Source organism: Panicum virgatum, chromosome 3N (genome assembly GCF_016808335.1).
Source record: "Panicum virgatum strain AP13 chromosome 3N, P.virgatum_v5, whole genome shotgun sequence".
In the NCBI taxonomy this organism is placed as follows: domain Eukaryota; kingdom Viridiplantae; phylum Streptophyta; class Magnoliopsida; order Poales; family Poaceae; genus Panicum; species Panicum virgatum.
Window position 1 is genome coordinate 67356738 of NC_053147.1, and position 7956 is coordinate 67364693.

Sequence of the window (7956 nt, forward strand, 5' to 3'; positions counted from 1 at the left end):
GACTACACAGAGCACGAGAAGGCCCTCAAATTGCTCTACGCACTTGACCGCTCTATGTGGGATCTCAAGGTGAACACGATCATCGAGTCTGCAGGCTATGAGACTCTGACCGTGAATGAGCTTTTCAGCAAGCTCAAGGCCACGGAGGTGGATAACCAGACATGAGCCAAGCTCAATGGTGCCCCTCCTTCCAAGAGCATCGCTCTTGGGACTGGCCCAGGTGGATTGAGCTCTAACGCTAATTCTGCTCTTGGCTTTTCTCTTGCCTCTTTGCCTTCTGTTACAGATGAGCAGTTAGAGACGCTGGGCGACGACGACTTGTGCCTCCTCATCAACAAGTTCCAGCGTGTCTACCACAACAGGTAGAGGAAGAAGAACCCCGGGTGCTACCACTGCGGCGATCTGAACCATTTCATCGCCGACTGCCCCAAGAAGTCCGGCGGTGGCCAGAACAACAACTTCGACTACTACCGCCACCGCGACCACGACGAGGGAGGCTCCAACAAGGAGCGTCGGCGCCACAAGCACCGCAGTCGTGACCGGGACAAGGGAGGACGCTTCGACAAGGAGTCGCTTAAGAAGCGCTTCCAGTACAAGGCCAAGAAGCGGGAGATGGCTTTCCTGGCGCAGCTCAGCGACCTCGATAAGAGCTCCGACACTGACCGCTATTCTTCACCGACCTCTAACGACGATGACAAGAAGAAGAAGAAGAGGGACAAGGATGCCACCGGCTTCATCGGCCTTTGCTTGGCGGCTGGTCGGCGCAAGGGTTTCTGCACCTTGGCAGGTGAGGCCAATGGTGCTTGTGTGTCTCCAGGTGGACATGCTACACCGACGCACGACGGCTCTTCTTCTGGATCCGAGAGTGATTCAGAGGTAAACTCCACTATTGACCTGCTTGATACTGAGGTTAGGGAGTTGTACGCCGCTCTCGACAACCAGAAGAGGCTGCTTAAGGAAGCAGCTAGAGAGCGTAGAAAGCTTAGGGCTGAGCTGGCTTGTGCTAGAGAGAAATCTTGTGAGGATGAGTGCGCTGGCTGCATATCTCACATGAATGATCTTGTTGCTCTCCGTGCGAAGCATGATGAGAACGTCGCGAACTTAGATGTTGCTAAGACTTCTCTTGCTGACGTGTCTCACGAGCTAGCCAAGGCCAAGCATGAGCTTGAACTGGTCAATGACGCTCCCATAGTTAGTGATGTGCTTGAATGTGATGAGTGTCCCATCTTTAAGTCTGATCTAGCCGCTTTGCAATCTAAATTTGCTACTGTTGTGTGCGAGCTAGAGGAGATGAAGTCTAGGCCAGTTTTGCTTGGTGCGTTTAAGCTGTGTCCCACGCTTAGGTCGGAGCTAGATGAGAAGAACGCCTTGATTAAGTCTTTGGGGAAGACTAAGGTCGTGGAGTCTAGCCCACCTATTGATTATCATGTTTGCCCTGGTCTGATTTCTGATTTGGATAATCTTGCGGTAGAGAAAGCTAACTTGGAGAATGACAACACATATCTTAGGGCGATTCTGAGTTGGGTTTCTAGCAGTGAGCCACAGTTGGGCATGATGATCAAGCAGTTTAAGCGTGGTGATGGTTTTGGGGTCGGTTACACATACACGAAGTCAGACTTTGACAAGTTGTATGGTAAGATCGGCAAGGTTGCTAGAGTTTTAAGTGCTCTAAACACTGCTAGCACGAGCATGCAGCCTTCGCTTGTTGACCCCGTGGATGGTGTGCTGAAAGAACCACAAAAAGCACCCCCACAGAAGCAGCTTTGGGTTCCAAAGCCCAATGAGCTGAGGAATCCCCTTGATACGCTCCCTGCTGCCATAGCCCAAGTTGCCCAAAAGAAGGGGGCTGCTCCTCCACGTCCGCAGGCGAGGTCTCCACCTCCCAAGAGAGAGGTGAGGTACCACTGCGAGTACTGTGACAGAGAAGGTTACCTGGAGGAGTTTTGCTTCAGGAGGAAGCGGGCTGTGAGGCGTGAGCAGGAGAGACGTAACTCGGACATGTACTCTGCTCGGGTGCATGGTCCTCCTCGGCGTGGTGGTAGGCAAGATGCTGGGGCGCGCCGTGTAGGTGGAGGACAGGGAGACGGTGGAGGTTACCGTGCTCCAATGGGTGGTCGCTTTGCCGGTCGTGCTCTTGGTTGTCCTCAGTACGACTATGGACCACGGGACCGAGGCTTTGGAGGAAGTTATGATGCACCACGCTTTCCTCATGGTGGTGGTCATCAGCCTCGCGGTAGATGGGACAGGGGATACGTTTTGCCTCAGTTTGCTAACCCTTCTGTAGAGCAAATGGCTCGACACTGGTTTGCTTCAAACTTTGCTAACCCCAGTGTTGAGACATTTGCTCACCCTTTGTCTCACTACTGATGTGCAGGTTGGAGGCTTGGAGAACAGGTGGATCATGGACTCCGGTTGTTCGCGCCATATGACCGGGAATGACAAATAGTTCTCCAGCCTCACCCCAACGTGCCACAAAGAATACATCATATTTGGGGATAATGGTAAGGGCAAGGTACGTGATGTTGGTGCTGTTAGAGTTTCTGATCACTTCACCCTGAGAGGGGTTGCTTTGGTTTTGAATCTTGGCTTTAATTTGCTCTCTGTTTTGCAATTTCTTGATGAGGGGTTTGAAGTTCGCTTCAAGGAGGGTTGTTCTCGAGTTTTGGATTCCAGAGGAGACCTGGTTTGCCGGATCGTTCCTCGTGACCGAGTTTTCTTGGTTGATTTCTCTGGAACTCCTTCTGGCCCTTCTTGTTGCTTGTTGGCTAGTCCTTCTTCTGATATGTGGAAGTGGCATAGGAGACTTGGACATTTGAGCTTTGACTTGTTGTCGAGACTTAGGTCACTTGGCCTGATCCGAGGATTGCCCAAATTGAAGTTTGAAAAGGAACTTGTTTGCCATTCGTGTCGCCACGGGAAGATGGTTGCCACCTCCCATTCGCTTGTTAATCAGGTGATGACTACTCACCCTGGAGAGTTGCTACACATGGACACAGTCGGTCCTTCTCGGGTGATGTCGGTTGGTGGGAAGTGGTATGTTCTTGTGATCGTGGACGACTTTTCTCGCTATTCTTGGGTCTTTTTCATGAGAACCTATTGTCGGTCAAAACCCACCGGCGAGTAGCGACAGGCAACACGAAGAGCCGGGAGGTCACCGGGGCGCTGGCAGGCACTGCTCCCTCGTCAACGGCCCGCAATTCCAGCACACGCCGCGGCTTATGAAGACGCAGGGCGTGCCACCTGACCTATACTCGATCAGGAAGGTGCGAACGTGCTTGCAACAATTTGCCTGCATACACAAACACGTGGAAACGTAAGTCCGAGCCGTGGTCGGCTCCCCGGGACGACTCTTGCATCGGCTTTAAAGGGCCGATCGAGTCCCGGTGTTAGATCGGATCTGCATGTATCCGGTTATTGATAAATAAAGCAAATAACCGTAAAGCTGCTTCAATTAAATCTAGCTAATCTAATCACAATGGTAAAAGCTTCACTGCTAGATCGGAACATCCTACATGTAATTGGGCCTAATGAGCGTAATAAATAACTAAACCTTAACCAGAATAGAAGCCTAAGAACAAGCGAAAGCCGATTCCCGGATCAATTCCCTGTTAAGACTAAGGCAAAGCATCTAATACGTCACCGGATCATCCAATCCGTTTGCAAGGCCTAACCTAGCAGATATTATGCCAACTCTTAAGTATAAGAGCAAACCATAACAGACTAGATCTACTAGATGGAAAAGAAGCAGGGTGTTGTGTTCGTGCAACTAACTCTATGCAACAAGAATTAGCATAAGATTGGAATGTGACTGCACAGAAACAACATGATATTCGTAGATGATAAGCAACAAAAGCACAATATATCTACTAAAAGCCATGCTACGAACATCAGGATAACTAGTACTACTCGCCATCAAAAACGCTTCAGTACGAGTAATACCAAGGTAAAAGCAAGAACAACGCTGCCCTGGTAATACCAAGGTAAAAGCGATCAGGGCAGCATGGCATTTACTTGGATGAAACCCTAGAATTAGGGGTGGCGATGCACCAAGAGTTGTTGATTGCAAACGTGGTGACGTCCTCCTTTACGAATAACATAAGGTACATATTTATAGTCCGGAGACTTGGGAAACAATCCAAACTAATGTGTCCATATCGGACTCTATCTCTAAGTCAATCTGAACTAAATCTAATGATACACGGCCCATAGGACCCAAATGCTCACGCATGAGCCGATTTACAAGCCTTCTTAAACCTTTGCTTTAAGCCCAACTCGCTTACGGCCCATTAATTAACCCTGTTAATTTATGGCGATAACACATGCCCCCTGGTTTTGGCAATAATAATTCCAAAACCACTCCGTCGCTTCATCTTCCTGTTAATGCTCATTTAAAACTGCTGCAACCACCAAGGAAGACGCAACGTCTCTGCAACTAGCTCCTCGTAGAATGTGAAACTGCCGATCCGTCTTCCATCTTTCACTATTTAATCTCACCCTGAATCGGCTCTCTTCACGGCAAACTCATCTTCCTCCCAAAGCCAAGTAGCACAGAAAAAACCCCAACCTTCATCAACCAGTAGCCATGGCGATTTCCTCCTCCTCTGGCTCCAACTCCATCGGCCACTCTTCTTCTCCCCCTCCTTCTTCCCCTTCTTCTTCAGACCTTTCTGCCTCCTCCCTCGACTCCATTCCAGAGAGTCGGGAGCCGACGCCGGAGTACAACCCGGCGGCGGCATATGAGGCGCTCGCTCCTCTGCATTGGGATGCAGGGGAATTCGACTTCGGGATCACCTCTGAAGACGACGACCTCCAACTCCTGTTCCAGGAGGAGTTGGAGAGTAGCAGCGAGGAAAGATTCTCCTAGGACGGAGCCGATTCCTCCTCGGAAGAGGAAATCGGCTCCCCTTCCAGCGACGACGAGCCGATGGGCGGAAAGTCCTTTTGGTTTCTCGGGTCCTCCGAGGAGGACAGCGAGGAAGAGAGCGGCAGCGGCGGCGGCTGGAGCGACGACGTCGAGACGGACGGCGGCAGCAGCGGCTTCGACGGCGCCAGCGATGACGACGACGACGACAGCGACAGCAGAGATGCGCCGGCCCGAAGCCCCAAGCGCCGTAGGTACTAGGCACCTACGAGCAGTAGATGTAGGTTGTAGAGTAGAAGTAGGACTGTAAAGCCAAAGGAATTATCCTTTGTCGAATCGGCTTCTCGCTTGTAAAAATCTAATCTTTAATGAAGTCCTCTTCTTCATCTCGTTTGTTTGGATCTCATCCAAAAAGCCGATGGCATCGCATCAGGCTATACTAATGCCCAAGAGCCGATGGAATTCAAAATTGGAAGCAATCCACATAAGAACAGAACACCACCTCCATTCTGAATCCGACTCGTAATAGGCACTCCAAACCCGAGCGTAATTCGAGAATCCCGCTCCATAAATTCGAGCAAAGACTTGCAAACATCCAGAATTCGAACCAGAACCCGCAGAATCAACCAAACCCTAAGTCAGCAGATCTGAACCATGGCGGACTCTGCAGCTCAGACAACGAATTCTGCAACCAATGATGTGGCAATCTGCGGCCTGAAGGTAATACTCAGCCTACCCTTTTGACTTTTTTCAGCTTGTTGAGCCTCCAACAAATTAAACTCTGAAATATGACACCACATGTAAATTTCTGAATCTCTGAACTTCAGGTGTCAGACATCCTTCTGCTGCATCCTTCCAATCCCAAATCTTTTTGTCTTGGCCCACGAACTTATGAAAATCCCACAGATTTAATCTCTTGTGAAGCAAATAGGATTCCTTTCGTAAGTCAAAACATTGATCTGAACCTCTGGGCCGACTGCTTAAGAGCCTGGCCTAACCCTCCTGAGAGCTGGACTACATGGTATAGCAGAGTAGCAAAAACTTATATGCCCTTGAGGCAGGAATTGAACATAGCCGATGCACTTAGCTTATCATTATCACCCCTTGACAAAGATGAGAATCTTCTGAAAACCATCGGCTATTTTTGGTCTGATGCCCTGAACTGTTTCCACTTTGGCCACAGTCCCATGACCCTTACTCTGCTAGATGTCACCATGATAACTGGCCTAGACATTGGATCCCATAATCCTGCTGCCCACAAAATGGCAGAAGTCCCCTTTAAACTTTCATCCAAGGCAAACTGCACAAACTGGGGCACTTACATGAACCAACACATGAAAACAAAAGGTCCAGTGACTGAAAAGGAACACACAGCCTTTTTAAATCTTTGGTTAGAATATTTCATCTTCTGTGGTCCTTCTTTAGCTCCAACTAAGAATTACCTTCCTTTGGCCTACCACCTGGCCCATGGCAACCGCACCGGCCTAGGCAAACTTTTCCTTAGAGAAACATACAGATGTCTCCACCTGATGACAACCAATTTGCTCAACCAAAGAAAACTCAAAACTGGAGGCCCTTGGTGGTTCATTCAGTTATGGGCACAACTTTATTTTCAGCATCAGATCCCAAACTTTCAAAGCCTAACCAAGAACTCCTTTCCCGATGGAAACGGCAAGCCAATTAGATGCACTAGCTATGGCCAAGCCCTATTCAGCCTCCCTGGTAGCAAACTGAATCCAACAGATGCAGCAAACTAGTTCAGAGTTTTCTACAAAGGACTAGACAATCCACTCTATTTTCCATTCACTGAATCTGAAACCATTGAGAACCCAACTGCCTTTAGATTGGATAGTTTTGCCGATGATGACAGCACTCGGCATCTATATTCCCTGATGATTCGACCTGGTTTCCTCCCTGTTGGCATGAGTACTTCCAATAGAATTATCAAACCGGGCTATGAAACCTACCAACCAGTCATAGCAGCTCGGCAATTTGGCTTAGGACAAGTCTCTCCCCACTTCCATATTCACCACTTGGTGGAGAGTAGAGTCGATCTGCCTGATGGTCTCACCAGCTCAAGATGCTACATCATGTTTGACAACCTCCACATTCCACTACCAACCGATCTGTCCTTCACTTCCTCATCAATCGGCTTTAACACTTGGTGGGAAATGCGGAAAACTCACGTTTTCAGAAGAGCTTTAGGCCCTCCACTACAGCAAATTGATCTTGAATATGCAATCCCCGAGGAAGAGGTACTGAATCCGTGCTCTTATTCTTTCTAAATCCTCTATCCCTTTCTCTTGGCTAATCCATACTCACTTTGCCTACAGCAACAAGATGGTCCAGAACCTGTAGCCAATAACGGGGAACAATTCCACTTTCTTTCAACTGCTCCTGATGTCCTCTTTTGCAAGGGATCTCCATCAATGAAGAAAGTAATAATGGCTGCTCCGCCAGACTTACTCCAGTCGGCTTCTAAATGAAGACAAACCTCTGCAAGTGCTGCCCCCCGAGTCCCAACTAAAAAAAGGAAGATGATCACAAGGAGAGTCATCAAGAAATCAGCACAAGCTTCCCCGAGTCCATCAGAGTCTAACACCAACCAGGTAATTCATTTTCCCGAAACTTCTTCCTTATGGCATACATATGCATTCTGGTTGACTGTAATTCTATTTCCAGGACGCAGCTGAAGACAACCTTAATACTAGTAGCTCAGTGCAACACGAAGTCATCATTCATGAAGCTGACACTGGAGCAACTGAAACTTCCAATTCTCTGACAGATGTGCATGATGAACAGGATGACATAGTCGAAGCCCCTGTTGTCACCTCCAATCTAACTGGATCGGTCACACTTGAACCGATCATCACTTCTTGTTCAGAACAAGTAACCTTATGAGCCGATTTAAATCAGCTGATCACTTCATTAATGCATTTTGCTCCCAACTAATCTTTATCGCATCGGCAAGGCTTCAATATTTCAGATCTGCTCTCCTTCGACCCAGCATCAATGGGTCTGAATGCACTAGATGCAGAAATGCGATCACCACAACAGCCGATTATAATTACAGATCAGCTTCAGAATATCAAACA